We start from the raw sequence: 22,015 nt of genomic DNA on the forward strand, positions 1-22,015 counted from the left end.
TGTCCAGTTTGCAAATTAATTCCAATTCAGCAGTTTCTCGTTGGAGTCTGTTTCTGAAGTTTTTTTGTTGTAGTATTGCCGCTTTTAGGTCTGTAATCGAGTGACAAGGGAGATTGAAGTGTTTTCCGACTGGTTTTTGAATGTTATAATTATTGACGTATGATTTGTGTCTGTTTTATTCTTTTACGTAGAGACCGTCTGGTTTGGCCAATGTACATGGCAGAGGGGCATTGCTGGCACATGATGACATATATCACATTGGTAGATGTGCAGATGAATGAGCCTCTGATAGTGTGGCTGATGTGATGAGGTTCTATGATGTATGTCCCCTGAATAGATATGTATTATCTAATATAATATATATCTATATATATATCTATAAGATATGTACAGATATCTATTCAGGGGACACCATCATAGGACCTCATCACATCAGCCACGCTAAATCTGATTCATACCCATACCCTGTGGGAAAAGGTCCAGTGTTTATAGCTCAGCTCCAGTATTCTGTTGGTTATAGCAGAGGTTCTCAAACTGTGGTCCGCAGACCACCAGTGGTCCACAAGCTCCATTCAGGTGGTCCGCGGATAGTTCCTTCTAAGGTGCATGCCTGGGCGGCCGTACACAAGACAATGAAGTGCCACCCACCTAATTAGTAGAGCTGCACAGACATGGCTCCACTAATTAGATGCCTGGACCCTGGAGAAGATGCACATGTAAAGTGAGGTGGTGGCTTCAGGGGGAATAGGGATAGGTGGGAGGGATGGGGAGATGGGGGGAAAATAGGAGGTGAGGTAGGTGGGGGGGGGCAGTGAGGTGAGAAGAGGGGGTGGGGGGAATTTGGGACGTGCAGGGCTGCGGCAGTCAGAGAAAGAGGCCACTTGCTCCAGCTCCAGGGCTGCAGCTGCTGGGAAGAGAACCCCCTCCTTCCCAGCCTCAGCTCAGGAGCTGCCATGTGGGAGAGAGGGAGACACCTTCCCCCCCACCCCTTTCCTTCCCAGCTTGGTGACTGCCACGGCGGGGGAGAGACTACTGATATTAAAATATGAGTTGTGTGCTTTTATTTGTAGAACAAAAACATGTTAATTATTATTTAGGTTTTTTTATATACCACTTTTATCCAAAGCGCTTTACAATACTTAGCTAACGCTACAAACAACATTTGGAAAGATCATTAAGTGGTCTGCCGAGACCCTCGGCAATTTTCAAGTGGTCTGTGTTTAAAAAAAAAAAAAAAAAAAAAAAAGTTTGGGAACCACTGGGTTTTTGTTAGAGGTGTGCATCCATAAGTTTGAAAATATTCCATTCTATTGTACATGATTGGTTTGCCTTCCATTGGTTAAACTGTGTGTCTATCACACACAGTGTTTTGTATCTTTCCTTGCCTGGCAGCCACGGAATTCAACAAGAGAATTGGGTCATGAGGAAATTTGTGATTGCCTGGGTCATGAGCCTCATAACAACTCACTTGTGAGAAGATGAGGATTATTCTGTCAGCTAATGTATGTTTCAGCAGAAGCTTTTTTCAAGTGACAATATCTGTAATGTTTGTTAGGTGGCTGCACGCGTTGGCATTTAGCACACTCTCTTCTACGTGTGTGTGTGTGGTGTGTGTGTGTGTTTGTGTTGGGAAATGGAAATGAGCCCAATGGCTACCCCAAGATTCCTGCAAGGAGAGTCTCTGCCAGATGGGTTGGGCACAAAAACGGGTCAGCTGCCTCTGCAGCCCCATCCCCTTACCTTGTGGGTCTGGAGATCTGCAAGTTGGGAGGAAGCAGGCCAGGGACAGACATTGTTGTCTCATTGGCAGTGTGGAGATATGGCACAGCCTTTAGATTTTAACTTTCCATGATGGAGATCTCCTTTCAAAGTTGTTCCCTGCAGGACCCACTGCTGAGAAAGTCTTGAAAAGCGTAGCTTTAGTGGAAGGCTACAAAGGACCAGGGTGGGGCTTTCCGTGGATCTAGAGCTGGTCATTGGCATGGAATTCCTGTGTCTCTGAACTCAGCCCTCCTGCTGGTCCTGCAAATGCTGTGGAGCTTGGGAGTTGTTCTCTGTGTAGGCAACCCCACCCCTCCTTTCCAATAACACAGTCAGGAAGAAGTGACAGTTAGGAAACCCTTATTGCCACTTCTTCCTCTGGGACCATTGTATCAAAATGGGGAGAGCAGGGGTCCCAGCACAGGTCTCTGAAAAGGAGAAGAGATGCTTACGAGGGATTGAAAGATCTCTAGGGTCAGGGAAGAGAATGGGGAAATAGAAGGGTGACTAAACAATGTGAAGATGAAAACGCTTAAATAGAATGAGTCTGTCTTGGTTTAAAAAAAAAAAGCACTTGCTGAACAACTTATTGGTGGGTTATTTAAGTAAATTTGCTTAACAAAGCAAATATTCTAAATATTTCTGCAGAAAACGTTTCGGACGAACGTGGAGAAGAAAGGTGAGAGTGCAAGAAGAAAGGTAGATGTGTTGTGATTGGCGCAGTCTTCATGACAGCTGAAGACCAGTCGATCCAGGTGATTTCTGCAGAATCTGGTGTGCAAAATTCTCCACATAATTTCCGTGGTATTAGCCATAAATATATATTGTTTTGCAGTGTTGTAAGATGCTGTTTACTTACCTGAACTAGTTTGGACTATAAAACGTAGCTTGTGCAGTGTGCGTTTATTTTCCACTTTACCTGAGAGGTGGGTATGGTTAGGAATAAAATGAGTATCTTAGCTACTAAACTTCAGTCATCACAAATTAGGAATTGGCAACTATTTTACAATTTAATTACGCTGAATAGTGTTTTCCTAGTGATGGTCTAGTTTATGCTTGAATGCATTCTAATGCATATGAGCGCCTATCAAGTGCATATAAATTACAAAATAGAAATGAAAACCCTTTTGACTGACTATAATCATGGGCAAATTAGCCCAAAGGGTAATTCTTCAAGTGCTGATCCCTACATTTATTCTGCTGTGGGTATGCATGCACCCCATGCCTCCCCATAATGGGATACGTGCAGGGACCACACATCTTGAAGAACCTCCAGTGATTAAGGTAAGTAACTGCCTCTTACCTACACATGAAAGATATTTCAGCTGTTTTTATTGTGCTTGGGATGGGATGAAACGCATGGCTTCTTTTTGAAACTTCATACTTGACACACACTCAGTTCTTAAGGAAGGCAGGTACCTCTGACATGTTACTTTGTCAAAGTAAAGCGATGCATCTTATTAAATCTCATACTGTATACATATGTTGTGTTTTGATATCATTTTTATAGATCAAAGTACACTGCTTCAAGTTAAGTCATGCAGAGTGTGCATAAGTGGAGTGCACTTTAGCAAGTCCAGCTACCATATCTCCATTTAATTTACGTGCTAGGTCCTGTCAGTTCAGTTACACTCTTTTGGCACTCCAGTGGTATTTATGCCCAAGAGCACATCTTGCTTCCAAAAATACCAAAGTTCATTTGACTTGGCTGCAGGATTTTAGACGTGTGATTCACTCTAGGTTGTAGTTCAGAAGCAGGAGGGAAGCCCCTACTGGGAAGGTTCTTGGGTTTACCACATCACTGGAAGATTTTGTTGGGAGAACAGGGAGTGGACAGCCCCTAGGGATCAGACTCAGGTAAACTCACTATATCCTGAAACAAACATTTGGGGAGTGTGCAGGCTAGCCTTTTCCAAACTGTTGACTACCTTGAGTTAACTGGCAATCCCTTTAGCTAAAGGTAAAAAGCTCTAGTAGAAACAGGCTCTAAGACTCTTCATTATGAGAAGTGTAATGGGAGGACATTTTATTAAACTTGAAAGGTGAAGGCTAAGGTAAATTCTTACTTCACCTGAACTGGCTTTCACATTGCTGTGGGCCAATTCTTAACTCTTTCCAACAATCATCCCCAAATTCCTTTGAGCATTCTTTGGTGGAATAAGTTTTAGCACCTCTCCTCTGAAATTAAATTGGTGCAAAACAGCTACTAGAAAAGTAGTTTCAGTTTCACTAGCTTTTTTCTTTTTCTGAAGCATCCAGAATTTTGTCTAAAGATGTGTTTCAAATATCCGAAATAGCCACCGATAGTAATTTTCAATATTCCCTTATTGTAATGTCATCTGGATTCTTCCACTTCCTTGCCCACCTGCAGAATTGTCTGTGCATGTGACAAGATTATATATTTTTTCACAATTGGTGTCCATGTGTGCTTTTTTTCTTTCTGTAAAGTTTTGGTTATTATGGCCCTATCCTTTGTTGACAGTCAAGTACACAATCATGTCTTCTGTTGTCTCACTTGCACATATAATTGGGTCATTATGTATAATGTTCCGCCCCTCAAGATTCATTAATAGATTTTCCCCTTGAGGTGTTCCCCGCACACCTTAATTTTCTTGTCCTAGTGACGTCTGCTGAGTTGGGTGGTACGTCACCTGGTCATAAAGCCTGAGTAGTCTCAAACTGTTCTGAACCATTTTTGTTGTCTGTGTGAATCAAGTTATTGGTTTTTTTTTTTTCTGTGGCATCCCTCTGGAGTTTGAGTCAACCAAAACAGGACTAGCAGAGTTTTGACCTCCATGGAAGAGAGTACTCTTAGTCCAAGGCTGTAACACTCCTGTTCCGGATAGCAAAAAACATACAGTAGTATCATTGGACAGAAGTCACTTTGTTGTGACACTAACACTGTATTACATGCAGATGAATGAATTTACTTGTTTAAATTATTGTAATAGTTTTAATCTATAGTATATAGGAATTGGGAGTATCCTTTTAAATAGTTTGGGAGCCCTATAGTGGGTTTGTCTATATTCTATAGAAGAAGCTGCCAGAACCTAGCAGAGTGGAAGTGTACATCAGCAGCTAGGCCTTGTATGTTTGCATATAGCTAGTAACCTCTGTTGTCTGAAACCCAACTATCCCTGCGGCTTCCTTATATTCTTTGTTTTGTGTTGATAGCAAGGATGTGACCGAGTCTAAATTAGAAATGGGAATCATGCCTTGAACTCATGACCCTCAGAAAACAGCCTAGTTTAGGATTAAACTGTCTACTAGAATCTCTCTGTATCTGCATGAGAGTGTCCCGAGAGATGTTCTCTTGTTGCAAAGGAGACCTTCCTGCTGAACACAATGTTTATCATAGAATATCAGGGTTAGAAGGGACCTCAGCAGGTCATCTAGCCCAACCCCCTGCTCAGAGCAGGACCGACTCCCAGTTTTTGCTCCAGATCCCTAAATGGCCCCCTCAAGGATTGAACTCACAACCCTGGGTTTAGCAAGCCAATGCTCAAACCACTGAGCTATGTTACATGTCATGCACATATATAAATGTTAGTTAAGGTGAGCAGACTCGCTCCCACCAATTTGAAAAGGATGCATTTTCTGGCCAATTGTTGGAGTGCAGAAAGGATGTTTACTTCAGAGTTTTGTTTTTCCCTGGATTTGTTCTGGTTCTCGCAGGTGTGTGGTTTGATTTGGGCACTTTGCCAAGGAATTCCTTACTCAGGTATATAAGCACATTATCCCCAAACAAGTTCTGTCCTGGGGCACTCCCACATAACGTGAAGGGAAGCTGATCGAGTACTCCCACGCTTTGATATTTAGTTGGCAGCTATGGATATGTTGTGGCACATGCGTATAGGGAGATGGAATCGGCCATCATTTGAGATATAGTGCCAAATAATTAGCCAGCACTAAATGAGGATTAATTCTGATGAGGTTCCCAGGCTGACTGGCCTTTAGACTAATGGTCTGGCATTTCTCTCTCTGGTTTGAGGTATTTACCACATATTTGAACATATACAGATTAAGTAACACACTTAAGGGAACACAGGCAGCTTCAAAACACTTTTCACTAATAATGTGGTGCACAAACAATGTAACCTTTCTTTCTTTCTTTCTTTCTTTTTTTTTTTAAGGTGACCTATGAAGATTATTTAAAAAAGTTTGGGCTTGTGCCATTTTTAACAGCTTTATATAGAAAGAAAGTCTGAAATGTGTTGGCTTTTACATTCAGAAATTTCTTTTTTAAGTTTGTATTGAAGCTTGTGTGTTTTTTAAAATTTAAACACCAGGAATAATTCTGTCTTCCCTGGGTTTGCTACAGGGCCTCTTTGTGGAGCTAGTCAAAGTAGTTTTGGAAGTTATGGAAGTTTTTGTTGAAATTTTGTCAATTTTGAAATTTTTTTTTTTTGTCCAAGGGTGAATGTGAGCTCATATACTTTAAATCCCTAGTTTTTCAATTAATCCTTTACAAAGGCTTCTCTCTTTTCAAATGTTCAGTAGCCATTGGGGTAAATTTGTGTGCATGGGGGTGGAGGGAGATAAGGCGGGAGACATTCTAGAGTTTTAAACAGCCTGATTAAAATTTCCTCCCTTGTGTTATTCAGCTCTCAGTCTTCTAACTCTTGTGATATCATGACACCAATTCTCCCATGACCACAATGGCTTTCAGAGAAGAAGAGACTTGCACTTCTAATCTGGGAGAGGGATGGAGGAGAGGAAAAAAATCTAGTCCTTTTTTTTTTTTTTTTTTTTTTAATACAGCTGTAAGAGACATAAAAGGGCACAGACCCAATATATCTCTCTTCCTTTACAGGTCACCTTTCAATTATAACTTTGGCAGGACAAAATTTCAGATAAAACTCCCCTTTGTATCGAACAACAGTAAGTACTGCCCATCTGTTTCCATGAGTTCTGATCAAGTGGTTACCAGCAAAGGCTGGCTCCAGTTAGCCTGAGCTCAAGTACAAGAGAATGGGGGTTTGGAGATAAAAGTAAAGTACTTGTGACTGTGCGAGAGAGACTATAGAGATTATCATCTGAGCTCCCAAAGCATAGTGATTAGGAGGCTAGCACCGTACACTCAATAACCTTGTTGTCATTGGGATTATACCTTCCACCCCACTTTTCAACACTGTGTCCTGGGCAGCGAGAAGTCGGATTGTCAGTAATGGGTCCCTTCAACTATACAGTCAGAGCAATTCTGTTGCTGAAGAAAAAGCAGTAGTAAGTTCAAATGATTACAAGCATGCTCTCTTTGTCACAAGGTTAGGTGTCAACATTCTGGGCTACTTTTCAACTTTCTTTTTATAATGCCATCCATCTTCAAAGTGAATGCTCTGCTTTTATCAAGTGAGAGAGGTATTTTTTTTACTTCCACTTGAAAGCAAGCGCTAGACAGGGATTTGCCCAGGGATCAAACTGGGATGTACCTCTTATCTCTGTTTAAAAGTACAGCCAAATTTAGGTGACACAGAAAACAGATATATGGCAAATCACACAGTGAGACAGTGTAAAGAGAATGTGTTCAGGCTTTTGTGACTGTCGAAAGCTTTGCAGTACATGAAACTCCAAAACTCACAAAGCTCCTTGAAGCATGAATTTCTTTCAGATTGTGCCAAAGATGTTGGAGTTTAAAGAACTTCAGGGCCTCTTTTTGCCAATTTGCAGGTCCCTGACCAGACCATTCTGGTCATTTTGAAGGGAAGTGGAAAACTTTTTTTTTTTAATAGATGAAAATTGCCTTTCTAGTTAAATAACAAAACCCCTCCATCCCATCCTGTTACGTTAGTTAACAGAGAATATTGCTGGCTTCCTGCTCTCTCCATCTCCAGACCTGCTTTCAAGGTTCCTTCCCCACTCTGACTCTAGGGTATAGATGTGGGGACCTGCATGAAAACCTCCTAAGCTTTCTTTTACCAGCTTAGGTTAAAACTTCCCCAAGGTACAAACTATTTTACCTTTTGCCCTTGGACTTTTATCACTGCCACCACCAAACGTCTAACAGGTATATAACTGGGAAAGAGCCCTTTTGGAAACGTCTTTTCCCCCCAAATCCTCCCAAACCTTACACCCCTTTCCTGGGAAGGTTTGATAAAAATCCTCACCAATTTGCACAGGTGAACACAGACCCAAACTGTGGGATCTTAAGAACAATGAAAAAGCATTAAGATTCTTAAAAGAAGAATTTTAAATAGAAGAAAAAGTAAAAAGAATCACCTCTGTAAAATCAAGATGGTAAATATCTTACTGGGTAATCAGATTCAAAACATAGAGAATCCCTCTAGGCAAAACCTTAAGTTACAAAAAGACACAAAAACGGGAATCTACATCCCATTCAGCAGGGCTTATTTTCTCAGCCATTTAAAGAAATCAGAATCTAACGCATATCTAGGTAGATTACTTACTAAATTCTAAGACTTCATTCCTGTTCCGTCCCTGGCAAAAGCATCACACAGACAGAGAGAGCCTTTGTTTCCCCCCCCCCAAGCTTTTGAAAGTGTCTTGTCTCCTCATTGGTCATTTTGGTCAGGCGCCAGCGAGGTTATCCTAGCTTCTTAATCCTTTACAGGTGAAAGGGTTTTTCCTCTGGCCAGGAGGGACTTTAAAGGTGTTTACTCTTCCCTTTATATTTATGACACCTGCATATCTAGTAAACTCTGGCAAAAACTTAATGTGGTTCTAGGGAGCATTGTCTCTTAATAGCAGGCACTATTAAGAGACTATTATCAGCCTATTGATCTTAAACAAAACAAAAACAAGCCATGTGAGCACAAAACTTGAGGTGCTTCCCTTATAACAAAAAAGTCCATGGGCACAAGATTTCCTTTTACACAGTTTTCATGACCCATTTGAAAAACAGAACAAAAAGTTACTAAATGATAGCCATCTTAAATTTTTTAATACACATGCAGATGTCTTAACATATACAGGCAAAGAATTCTAAAACCATGTGAAGCTTTTACACAAGATAGGTGGGCATATATGCATGTGCCCTTTTATCCAGAAGGACCCCAAATTTAACTTTTAAAAAGCTATTACAAACTATACAGTATAGCTTCAGTATAGCAGAAGCATAGTTGCATGCTGAGTGAAGTGCAGACAGTAGCACATAGCAAGAGTACGCAAGTTATTTAGGATGGAAGGTGGTCACCTTATCCAATTGAAACTGCAGGAGGCTTTGTTGCAATGTGACCCGGACAAATATCTCTTATTAACCTCTGCTGACCAAAAGTGGTCCAAACATCTGCTTTAATATCTTCTGTAGCTCAGTGCCCCTTAACACCATGTAATGCTGGAGCATTGGTGCAGTACTGAATTACCAGTACCACTTTCTGCACCGGCATCTCCTTGGAAATCTCCCATCCAATAACTGTCTAGGCCTGATTCCTGTCCAGTTCATCTCTGATAACAATCACGGCCAGAGGTGCTCTGGCTTCAGACTGAGCATAATTATTAGTGTGAGATATAAATGATAGTTTGGTCTTAATGTTTGCTGCCTTTTTGGGGTGAGGTTGCATATTTTCCCGGGCTGACACTTGCTGGATGAGTTTCATTCTGTTCCCAGACACACCTTGGGTTTCTGTATAATTAATTGGTGCTTATTAAAAGAAAAAGATATTTAAGTTTCCAATGTCTTAATTTAGGCGAGGGGGGAAGCATTTTTCTTTTAATCCTTTCTCCATCCCTAGTTTTGATCCATGCTGTATTTCAGGACATTGTTGTATCTGCAGAGTGCAATAAAAGGGGTTGCTAATGCAGGATGATCAATAGAGCAGTTGGGAAGTGTCCAAGTTTCCTATTTTCCTTATCTGGTATGAAGAAGAGAAACAGGCCTACAGTTCCTTCTCTGTTCTTAAGAGCAACTTTGTTCACTAGATGGCAGTATGGACAAGTTATATGAAAAGCTACTTTAATTCTAAAAATCAAAACAATGTAGTTTTCATCATACAGCTATTTCAGTGGTGATTATAGGGTGTGATTGCTGAACACTGCATATCATGAGAGAGCTTTTGTTTTACACCCCCTTCATTTTCAGTTTTTCACAGCCTCTTTTTTTAAGTGGCAGTCCTGAGAAATGGACATTCTTCAGACTGAAAAGCATTGGGCTTGGGTGCCCTGCCCCAAAATTGCAAATGGTTAAAGTGACTTTTTTTTAAAATTCTCTAATAGTGGGTTTGAAGTGTGGCCCTCTTATGCCTTTTAGAAACCAAAGTGCTGGAATACATAGCACATACTCACTCTTTGCAGATCTGTTGTTATCAGAACTGCCCCAACACACTGTACCGTTCTTGTGGCTTCTTCTGAGAGAATATTGGCAAATGTCAAGAGCTCAGAAAACCCTGTGCATAAATCACCGACTCTGGTGAAAAAAAATTACAAATGGATTTCTACTAAAATAGACGCTGCCAATCTTCAAAAATTTCGGAGAAACTAGTCCAGTAAATTGAATCTCTCTCCACAAAAATATGCCAGCATCCAATTACAGAAAAAAAACAACAAAATTTCACCAAATAGCTAGATGTTTCTCTTACATTTAGAATTATAGCCATTGAGTACCAGTCCTCGATCCAGAAAGGAATTCAAGCATGTGCATAATTTGGAAGTGAATTGGACTACTCAGATGTTTAAAGTTAACTGTGTGTTTAAAGTAATCATTTTTTAACCTTCCTATTACAAAAAATCCCTTCAAACAACAACTGAATTTCTATGAAGAGCAAGATAGAAGTAGAGTTACCCCCACAAGAAGGTGGTTTCAGACGGGAACGAGGCACGTGATCAAATTGTGAATATCTATTACATTGACAAGAGCTGGGAGCATGACCCCTCCTTGATTGTGTTTCACTGCCTACTCCAAATCCTTTCATCCCATCCAACATAATCATCCTTGGCGAATACTGGTGCCATGGGGTTTCCAAAGCACCTCAGTGAGCTCATTGCAAGTCTCTACTGACAACAACAGACCATGATGGAGACCACAAAAGGCGACAAGTGGTTTCCCACTGGGCAGGGTGTGAGACAAGGGTGCATTCTGTTCCCAAGTTTTTCCAACATGTATGCAGGATGTATTATTAGGCAAGCTGTGGAAGGAGCTGGGATTTCCATTGGTAGACACCTTGTAAATGACCTTGGATATGCTGATACTCTTGGCTGCAATATCGAGGCAATGCAACCAATGTTGGCATCTGTAAAATCAGTTACTGAGGAATATAGTCTGTCCCTGAATGTGGCAAAACCAAAACGTACATACGCTGAAATGATCATTAATAACAGGAAGCAAGTGCACACCCTGGTTGACAGTCAAGCTGTGGAGGCAGTACCTGAATTTAGTTACCTGGGATCCATACAGAGCCAACCAAGAAGGCTGCTCCAAAAAAAATTGGAAGAACACTGGGGCTGGCTTGCTTAGATGTGGCCTCACTTATGAAAGTGAGGGAAAAACCGTGGAATCTTGAAATGTACAAAGGTTTGGCTGGTGAAAAACATAATGACTTTTTTTAAATAGGAACTTATGGATGTGAATCCTGGGAAACTGATGCTTCTGACAAGAGGAAAATTAAAGCCTTTGAGAAATGGTATTGGTGAAGACTTTTGTGTATCTCCTGGGTGGGAAACCAGATGAATGCCTATGTTAGAAATAGTCTTGGAGAGACATGGACTCTGTTGTCAGAAATGAACAGGCCCAAACTTCTGTATTTTGGCCATATAAGGAACAGAGATGGAAATAACCTCAAGAAAATTATAAGGAATGGTGGCGGGATAAAGTCCATGACTAGAGCTGGTTGAAGAAACTTTTTGATGGAACCATATCCCATCTGTATATGCAGTTCTGTTAAAATCACAATACTTAGCAAAATTTGGTCAGTTTTGCTGGAATTTTGTATCTGAAGAAAACTGGCAAAAAGTTCCAACACGGTTGAGGTGTCCTGTTTTCAACATTTTTTCTGAACGAAATGTTTCAATTTTTTGTTGAAATTACTTTTTTTTTAATTTATTTTTTTTTTAAATTTTGAATTAATTATAAAATAGCGGAAATTGAAATAGAATGGTTTGATTTTGTGAAAATGAAAATGTTTCAATTTTCTTTTGTGCAGTATTTTGGAATTGTCAAGTTTTTTTTCTGATGTGGAAAAAAAGCCAAATTTCAATCTCTAAATCCTTCATGAAACAGAACTTCTGTCCTTTGCACAGTTCTATCCACTAGTAGAGCTTGTTAGAAAATGGATTTTCTGTCCACTAAAAAACTGAGATTTTTTTCATCCTGAATTGGGATGAAAAGACAGTATCAAAACTATTCACAGAACAAAATGCATGATTTTGACACTTTTTAAATTTTGTCAGTGACTTCCCAAAAAGTTTTGATTTCACTGAAACAGCATTTCCAGTGAAAAATTTTCCAACCAACTTTTCCCACTAGCTCTACTGTTTCTTTAACTTTAAACTCTCAGGTAGTTTTCAGTAGGGAGAGTTGGATCCAGCTTCCCTCTCTAGCGGCAAGCACATTGTACAATCCATTCCCTGGTCCTTCGTTAATGGGTGGCGGGAAGTAGAGTACGCTTGTTTCGGGCCAGTGTGTTTATTTCTGTGTGAAGTGCTTTGGGTTTTCTGTTATCACTGTGATAAGTGCCTGGGAGTTGAAACACAGAGGAAAGTGACACTATATAGAGAACAGACCAATTCTTAGGTTAGTAATTGGTGTGCTGCTCTCTGCCATTCAGGGACATCAGATCACAACATGCCAATCCTAGATTAGTTGATTTTAAGATGCAGAAAACTAAGGGTGAAATCCTGGTCCCGTTGACGTTAATAGTTTTGTCACTGATTTCCGTGGGATCAGGATTTCACCCTAAGAGTTTCTCACTAATATCCTTTCTGTTTAAATTCACTAGTGGTGGTGTTTTATGTTGAAAGGATTTTAACGGGGTGGGGATAGAGAGGAGTCAGAAGTCCCTTTCCAGAAGTTGGATGGATCTACTGCATGTATAGAAGCAGTAAGATAACAAATGTCTGTGCCTTCTGGACATTGTTAATGCCAAGAACAGCTTTTAGTGTTTTTATGGGGTGCAACCTAAGGATTTCCTGCCTATCAGCGCTTGTACACCCAAGGAGAGAGAGACAAGAGGTTTCCTTTCATAAACACAGGGGCAGCGATACTATATAACCACTGCATTTTGTTCCAAGTTGAAAAACAAATTACTGGCAGGTGTAACAATTTGTGCCTAATTACTCAATCATATAATAGCTTTAGTGAAAAAAAACAATCACTCAAGCTCTTAAGTAAAAATAAAATGTGCCTTAAATACTTTAAGCTAATTTCACTAAACCTTTTGTAGTAGTTACTTACTAGGGCCATCTACCATAAGCTTTTCTAATAGTAGTCAGTTGTTTTATTAGACATGACACACTCAAAGGTCAGGTTAGTAGTAAGGAGCAGAACTGATAAATTATGGAAAGCTGTGTAACTATTTCAGACTGTAATGTGGTTCTTAGAATTCAGGTGTCTTTAACCTAAAGCAGCTGCAGAGAGATCTATTCTGCACATCTACATGCTTCTAGAAAAACAGGAGACTTAAGTCTTAAAATGTGCCAGGCGACTATCAAAAAAGAATAAATCTAAGTTTCAAGCTTCACATTCTCTAAACACATGTAAGACAGTATCTTCAAAGCAAGGGCTAGCTAATAATACAGCCAATGCAGTATATTTAATGAAAGCTTTAATTTTTAAACACATCCTCTTTTATAGTGTTAGGTGGAGGTGCAAAAGTGATCTTGGAGAAATAAAGCTGGATTTAATTACAAGTGTCCAACTCTTGTGCTTCTGGTTTTACCAGGGAGCAGTTGTTTAACTGTACAGGGCATATATTAGGTTGAGTACATAGAGAATTCAAAATTTACAGCAAATATTCTCAATGCACTTTAATAACTACAGTGACCTTTATCTTAGAGCCAGTTAAATAGTACAGAAATCGTCATATTTTCATGGAATAAATCTGGCAAGTTTATTTGTGTGTGAGGTTCTTAATTGTCATGAACATTCAGATGACTGACTGGTTTCTTCATTTAAAAAAAACCATGAATTTTATTATAATGATTCATTCACAAATGTATATTGGAAATGTTATTTTCTGTTCATTTGCCTGCTTACAAAGTTTGTCACCCCATCAGGTTACAGAAACAATACAGTATGATTTCGATAGCCAATAACACATACATGAGCCAGAGACTTCGCTTAAAACAGACAAGTGAAGCATCTCCTGAGTCCTGTTCCCACTCCCCACTTTGGCTTCTGTTTCTGATGATGGACTAGCTCCCTTTCTTAGAGAGCATCTCGCTTTTAAAAGCCGGATCTGACACTCTGAAACTTTTCTCTTCTGACTGGAATTTTCCATTTTCCATCAGTTGCTGGGGACAGAGTTGTTAAAAGTCAGCCTCTCTGCCCTTAGGAACCTAGTTTCAGCTTCCCAAACAGTCTTTCTGCTCCTAAATGGAGGTTCCAGTCGACACCAAAAGTTACAATTATAAATGCTATTCATAAAACAGAATGGAATTCATAAATTGACTTATTCCCCAAACTGTCACATTAGTCTGATAGTCTACTCATGAGTATAACTTGACCAGCTGTAATCAAAACAAAGACAGCTCTATTATTTGTTATCTGAGCATTGTGATTGTGTTTACTCAATAAAACGTGGTGTGATCCTTATCCCAAATATCTCACATTCTAATTTAGACAGGTAAGTGGTTTAGACACAAGGCACCACCTGACCAGATAAAGATAAAAACTGAAGATGGTGCAAATTTATTTAAGTGTATACACTTCTTCTGAAATGGATTATTATTGATAGGCTTCAGAGAAGGGAGGGGTCTGAGTAGAGAAGGGGAAGTTTCCTGGTACCCAAAGAAAGGGGGAGAAGTCTAAGTTTAGGGGGAAGAATGGACAAAGGCATGAGGATGCAAAGGTAGCATTTAAGAGGACTTCATTTTCTGACTGGCAAGTCAACAGTGTTCATAGGCACTAAATTCACTAATACAAACCCAAGCTGGCACATCTTAAGGTCCTTTTTATTATATTATAAATACACCCCTGGATTTATATTTCCTGACAGAACTTTAGAGTCTGTTCAGTTTCACTACTTATGTGGTTTGTTTACTTTCTGCATTTCTCCCAGACCAGACAATAAAAATATACTAGTCAGTTTTCCTTTTGTTTATTATCAATTTCTATTTCATTTCACCTTCAGGTTCTCATCCACTAGCACAGTCTGCAATATCTGAGTTGCAAACACTTCAGGGAAATGTTTGCTTTGAAAAACAACTTTCTCTAGAATGTTTGTTTTTAAATTGAAAGCACTGCTACTTGTCTCAGATCATAACATTTTATAAACCCAAATTTAGAGCCACAGTTGACCCTGAAAAGACAAAGTTTCAGTGAAAACATTACACTCCACCAAAGATGAATGAAAATATATAAGTACTGTAATATAAGTTATTTAGGAAATTGAGTAATAACTAGTTTACATAACTTGTGTAACTACTGCACTGTTTGTTCTCTCTAATTTAAGTGAAGTATTTTATTAGACCAAGAAAAGGGAAGTTTATGGACAGTAACAGCAGTTGTACTCAAATCCTTGCAAGAAGCAAAAATAAACTTAATTGCTGCAGTTTTGACTCACTTAGACGGTATCTTTTCCGATAGTAGAGTCTCTGTAGAAAATGGTTGGCCTTTCAAAGATACCTCTGCTCACTTTTTACAGTATAGCATTCAGAAATTCATGTGGCAAGACGGATCAGCCACCAATTGCATGTGAAATCGAAGCTTTTAATTGAAAGGAGCATATGAGTTTCCTTGATGAGGCAGTTATATTGCTGGAATGTGAGACTTGTGATGCTTTACTTGTGTGGCTTGTAAATTATTCAGTTCATACTAGTAAGTGAGCTTTGTGTCAGACCTTACGAGCTAGTTCCTACACTGCTTTAAACATCTACTGGTTCACTTTAAACGCTGCTTAAAAATCATTATTTTCCAAGACTGACCCAGGTACAGTATGAAAACAAAGGGACTGTTTGGTTTTCGTTTTTTTCAAAAGAGCTGAGCACTTATAATTGAGTGGGGAGTTGCTTGGCACCTCTGAAAATCAACCCTAGGTGTCTCCAGTTGGACACCTAAAATTAATGGACAGTTCTTTGAAAACGCTGGCCTGGATAATGTATCCAAGGCCACAAGATGAGTCATTAGCAGAGCTTGGATTAGAACTCAATAATTCCCTGTCTCTAATTCTGTACTCAGTCCATCAGGTATGCTGGTTAGCACTAGGAAGTTATTTTTCTTAATGTAAACTTGCTAAACTTTAACTTTCCATGGAAATACCAATAAAATGGTTATGAAAACTGAAATATCTTAAGTTCACCAATAAGAAAACTTTAAATAATCAGTTTATTAGGTTGAGTGAGCATAGTCTTTATATTAAAAAAAAAAAAAAAAAGAGCTTCCCATTAAATCTAAAAATTTCCCTTCTGGACAGGGTGAAATCAATTTAGAGGGCAGAATGCTTTTGAAAACACTTGTCTACAATTTTCTTTCTATTAGGAAATGTAAGGGAGGTGAGGAGATAAACTATTTGTAACAGATTAGTTACGTATTTAAAACATTTTAGGAATTAGCTACAAACAGAGAAATAGGCCCATATTAAGTAAGGCAAATAATTCGCCTAAGTACTCAGATCCAGTTGAAATATATGCACAGCAACTGCACTGACCTGAACTAGATTTTATTGTGAATTTCCTGAAGCATTTGCTTGTTAGCTGATATGAGTCAGGTTTTCACATTTTTGCTGTTAATCCGCAGGAAACTTGGGTGTTCATGCATCCGGTAGTCACCTATTGTTAATGTTCTATACAACATTTTTGTAAGTGATAACTTGGTAATAACAATATGTGGGTATTTGCAATTAGCTTTTTGTTTTGCCCCGATTACTGACATTCACTGACGTAATGTAAAAGAAATAGCTGCACAGGCACTAAGAACTGGTCATTAACAATGGTGTTTGAAACAAGGTGTATGCAGAACAGATGCTTTATTTCAGCAAGGCACGCCTGTCAACTGGAAAAAAAAAATCTCTGAATCTTTTACTTATAACACCCTAGAAGGCTGTAACTGAAAGAGATTAGAGAGGAGATGTGTTTCTAGACACACACACACCCACACACGTTAATTTACTCTGTGCATTTGACAGCAATTAATGCCTTTTTTGTGCCTATCACACAGCTCTAGGAGAGGGCACATTTGGAGGGAAAAAAAAAAGGAAAAACATAGTTGTGAAATCATAATTGAAGGTAGGTGTGGTATCTACAATTGCTTTTTAAGGTCATGTTTTGAAATTGGCTAGGTTTCAAGTTGGCTATGTCCATTTCATCTCCTGGTGCTTGCTGTTTCTAAGGTTCAGTTCATCGGAATATAGGTGAGACTGGTAGCTCCACTTGTAGTTGAGAATTGCCACTGTTTTTTTAGTTGCCTATAACTCTGCCAGACTTAAACCATTCTGGCTCAAATTTTCCATGCTGTGTATCTGCTTCAAGCCAGATTTTTCTGGAAGGTTTCCAGTAAAATAATTCAGAACAAACTTGCCCATATTTGTTTTTTAAAAGTATCACAGTTTATTGAGAAGCTCTAGTATCTCTGTTTTGGAGCAGGGACTTCATATTTGGTATAGGGGTCCTCCTGGTGTCAGAGATGTGCCTTATGTTCGCCTGTGAAAATCTATTCCAATTTGGCACAGTATGAGCCTCTGAAAATTCTTGGTTTGCATTTGCTCGGTAGAGACTTCAGTGTTCTGGCAGTGAAATTCTTTAAGGATTCTGTCTGTACTGAGCGTGCGGCAGCCCAGGGCTGCAGAGGCTGACTAGGATTTTCCCTGCAGTTGCTCTTCCTGGTGCCAGGGGCAGGAACTGAAAGGACATCAGCTGTCACTCCTGTGGTCTCAGTGTTGCCCTTGCTGGTGCCCAGGAGGAGGAAGCATTCAGAGTTGAATGCAGAGGTGAGAGGTATTGGGGTAAGAGAAGGGTTTCAGGAACCAGAGCAGAAATGAAAAGAGGAAGTAGGAGACAAGGGGTATTAGATAGGGAAATGGTAATGTAGGAGGAATGCTAATGGAAACCAAAGGGGGAATGGGAACAAGCTGTGAGCACAGGGGCAGAAGGGTTCATAATGACCAGAGAACACACCCTTCCACACCCTGGAATTGAACCAGCAGTCCTGAGTTTCTACATTCTGCTGCTGTCCTCAGTAGCTGAGACACCCTCTGGACAGCGTGGGTGTCTTATCTCTCTCTCTTTAGTGCAGTGGTTCCCAAACTTTAACAGCCCGCGAATCCCTTCACTAAATTGTGAAATCTCGTGACCTCCCTCCTAAAAATGAATATTTCCAGGGATTTAAGTTTAAATTTCCTCAGTGTGTTGGATATGCAGAGCAAAGCAAGCGCAACTCTTGGAAGTCCAGAACCACTGGAGAAAGATAAAGTCTCAGGTCTGGTTCGGCATCAAGTCTGTTTCTGCATTTGGTTTTCAGATGCGCATATGAGCAAAACGCTTTCTTGCTCAGCCAAAAGTTGATCAGTGACAGATTTCTGAAACTCCTTTTCAGTTTGTAATCACAGGAGATCTCAATCAATTTCTCTTTTTCCTCAGGTTCAATATCTGTGTTGAGAAAGTGGTATCATCAAAAGGGTTGCGAATCCCAGTCATTATTGCCTGACATAGCTGGAAAGCATTCCCTGAAAGTTGTGCAAAGTCCTTTTAGATGTGCAGTTATATTGGTTTTAGTGCACTGATCCAACTGAAGTTTGTTCTGCCAGGAAGATTACTGAAACACTCAGTTTGATTGTTTTCCAAACAAACTTTCCCAGAACTGCAACTTCTTTACCATGGATTCAACTTGCTCTTGCACATTGAAAGCTGTTATATTGAGGCCTTGAAGAGAGAAATTTAGGTCATTAAATCTTGAGAACATGTATACTAAATAAGCTAGGCTCTGGAGCCAGACATTATTTTCCATACAGCTGGCAAGATGGAAAGGGTGTCTGTTGGGGGGAAAAAGAACTAGAATTTCCGTTTTAAGCTCAAACAAGTGCACAAGGATTTTGCCCGTGAAAGCCATCTAACTTCAGTATGGGTCAACAGACAGTTGTGTATACTACCCGTTTCTTCACAAAGTATGTGAAATATTCTGGAATTTGTTGGCTGTGATTTATGAAATTCTCCATTTCACTGCATTGTCCAGCACTTCCTTCAGTCCCTCAGGCATATGTTTTGTTGCGAGGGCTTGTCTATGGATGCTGCAATGAGTCCAAGAGACTTTTGATGCAACCTTTTTTGTTCGAATTACAAATCCAGTATACTTCCTCATCATTGATGTGGCCCATCAGTGCAAATGTCTAGGCAGCGAGACCAATCTATTTCCTTTTCTTGAAAATATGCATTAGTCAGATTAAAGATATCTTCTCCAGTTGTACGTTCTTCCAATGGTCGGCAAAACAACAAGTCGTCTTCAACCATACCTTCATTCACATAATGTACAAACAGTAGCAAAATAGCTAGATTAGCTACATCAGTTGATTCATCCAATTGTTTAGCATAGTATGGACTATTTTTCACTCTATGTACAATTGTGGTCTCTGCATTATTTGACATGTCATTAATTCTTTGTGATAACATATTATTGGACAAAGGTTCCATGTCAATCCTTTTTACAGCCTTTTCTCTGAGCATGCAATGAACTACATCTTCTATACATAGACCAATCAAGCTCTCTGCTATGGTATGGGCTTCTGATGCTTTTGCTACTCGGTAGCTCATGCGGTATGACACTTCAAGTGCATTTTCGTTATTAGTACTTGCTTTGGATATAAAACTGGTAATGTCACTTTTTCCTCTCAGCTAATTTTCACTGGAAAAAATCAACAGGCTTGTCGAGTTGTGCAGGATGCCTAGTTTCTAATGGCGCCGAAGTAGAGAAGGTTTGAGGCTGCTGTTTGCTAGAACATCACCACAAATCACACTCTGTGGTTTGGATGTTCTTGATCACCAATGCATGTAAAGCCATATTTTATATAATCATCATCATATTTTCTTTTCTTTCTTTCCAGGACCATCATGATCATTAGACTTAGATTTTCCACAGTGTGGACTTGAGGAAACACTAGCTGATCCTTGCGTCTTTACACTTTTTCCTCTTTCAGCCACTTATCCATTGAACTTGTGTACAAAAGTTCTAATAAAAATAACACAGAGACTGCTAGCAAACAACAAACTAGAAAATGAGAAGATTCACTCAAGTCTCACTGAAGCAAAACAGCACTCCAGAGAGAATGACAATTACTGAGGCACCTTAACACTGTTACACTGGCTACAACGTGCTTCCGGTTTGCGAACAGCTTTTCTTCTGCCACGAGGTCTGTCCCTATGAGGGTGCCTGCAAGAGACAAATTAGCTTGGACTATCCCCCACGTACAGCATGGCCCCTGCTCACTCTGCCCTCGATGCCAGCTTCCCCTGTCTGACAAGGACAGGGGTCTGAGCTGCCACCTGCGTGCCTGGGGTCTATGCTGCTGCCCCGGTCAACTGAGCTCAGGCTGCAGGTCCCGCTGACCGCCGGGGCTCGGGCTGCCGGCCCCAGCTTCCCAGCCCCACTCTCCCTGGGGCTTGGGCTGTCAGCCCCGCACGGAGTGCTGGGGTTCAGGCTGCCAGCTCCCCCGCTGACAGGGGCAGGGCTCGGGCTGCCAGCTCAAATAGCCCGACCCCACTCTCCCTGGGGCTTGGGCTGCCAGCCTCATGCGGAGTGCTAGGGTTCGGGCTGCCGGCTCCCCCGCTGACGGGGGCAGGGTTTGGGCTTGGGCTGCCAGCCCAAATTGCCCTGTCCCGCTCTCCCTGGGGCTCGGGCTGTCTGCCCTGCAACCGGGTTCCACCTGCTGCCTCCAATGCCTGGGGTCCTCTGGCTGCCATGAGTGAAATTTTTCTGGCGAACCTCCTGTAATTTTCTGCGAACCCTCAGGTGTTCGCGAACCCCAGTTTGAGAACCACTGTTTTAGTGGTTGGTGCATGCAGAGTCATAGTCATCAGTATTTGTGATTAATTTTTCATTTACTAATACAAGAAAATCAATCAGTAGTTAAGTTAAGAAATGGTTGGGGTAAGAAATACAGGTGATAATTAGCATGGGAGGAGTTAGAACAAATAAGTTAAACCAACTGAGTTAATGAGAGTTACTCTTGCTTATTATGTTGACAGGAAATAATTTAAAAACAGGTTAGATTAGATTGGTGATCTTATAAAATTCCTAGTAATCATTATTCCTGCATTTTAACTAAGGTAAACTTACACCCACATTTATAACATGTTTGCACCAAACCATAAACAGCTTACTACTTTTCAATATTTCATCAGTGAGAAGTGCAGTGGAAGTTTTCATCACACCATCCTGCTAATGTCCCTCAACCATCCTTTAGAATGACCAAGAGAAGTAGGGAGTTCAATCTTTATACCCTTTAGACATTGGTGCCTCTATTGAGATAGTCAAGAAGTGCCACTTGAGTGTTGACATGACTACCTGTACTAGAAGCGAATTAGGACCATTACTCACTTCACATAGGCCACCAAACAGTTAACTGGTAGGCTGTACTTAAATATTATGGCTTGACGTACATGCTGATGAATTTTATTACCATTAATCAGTATTCATAAAATGTGTACAGCTCTGTATCTGGGGAATCTGATGAGGTTATTAATGAGGCCACTACTTGGATTTACACAGCAAATGTGTTCAAGATCAAGAAACAAGGCTTTCCGTATAAATGATAATTACAGTAACTTGATTTGCGCATAAAGACAGGCTAACTAGACTGCAGTTTTGCAGTTTTCTTGTTTTTCACTATCCTGAAGTTTACATAAATCTTCCACTGAATTGCCAACTTCTACACACCTGTCTTGTTTAGGTATTTTTGAATATATAATATAAATATAACTAAACTTTATAACTAACTCAGTATTATTGCCCAGAATTTTAAAGGTCATTATATGTGGAAACACTATGCAATTTTTGAAGAGGTGATGATGTCCCCTGATCCAAGATGGAAATGGATAACAGTGGTGCTCTTGATACTGGAAGTCTGTCTCTCCACTGATAAGGCTAGCACTCCCAGATGCCAGAGAGGGGAACTGATAAGTGTGTGTGTGTGTGTGTGAGGGGCTAAATCATTCACTGAGT

At 40.2% G+C, this 22,015-nt stretch overlaps 1 protein-coding gene across 5 annotated transcripts in view; it reads left to right on the forward strand.

Moving 5' to 3' along the window:
* The window catches only part of KANK1 (KN motif and ankyrin repeat domains 1), a 179,974-nt gene that overhangs the window by 59,260 nt on the left and 98,699 nt on the right, over nt 1–22,015 (forward strand). For 3 of the 5 annotated variants that reach the window (XM_038402894.2, XM_038402899.2, XM_043515046.1), the window contains one exon: nt 2,410–2,516. The exons of 1 other annotated variant lie outside the window; for it this stretch is intronic. The gene's annotated coding sequence lies outside the window, so the exon portion shown is untranslated. Of the gene's footprint in view, nt 1–2,409; nt 2,536–22,015 lie in introns of all 5 variants that reach the window. One more of the 5 variants, XM_043515044.1, reaches the window with a different exon arrangement.

This window comes from Dermochelys coriacea, chromosome 5 (assembly GCF_009764565.3).
Source record: "Dermochelys coriacea isolate rDerCor1 chromosome 5, rDerCor1.pri.v4, whole genome shotgun sequence".
Classification (NCBI taxonomy): domain Eukaryota; kingdom Metazoa; phylum Chordata; order Testudines; family Dermochelyidae; genus Dermochelys; species Dermochelys coriacea.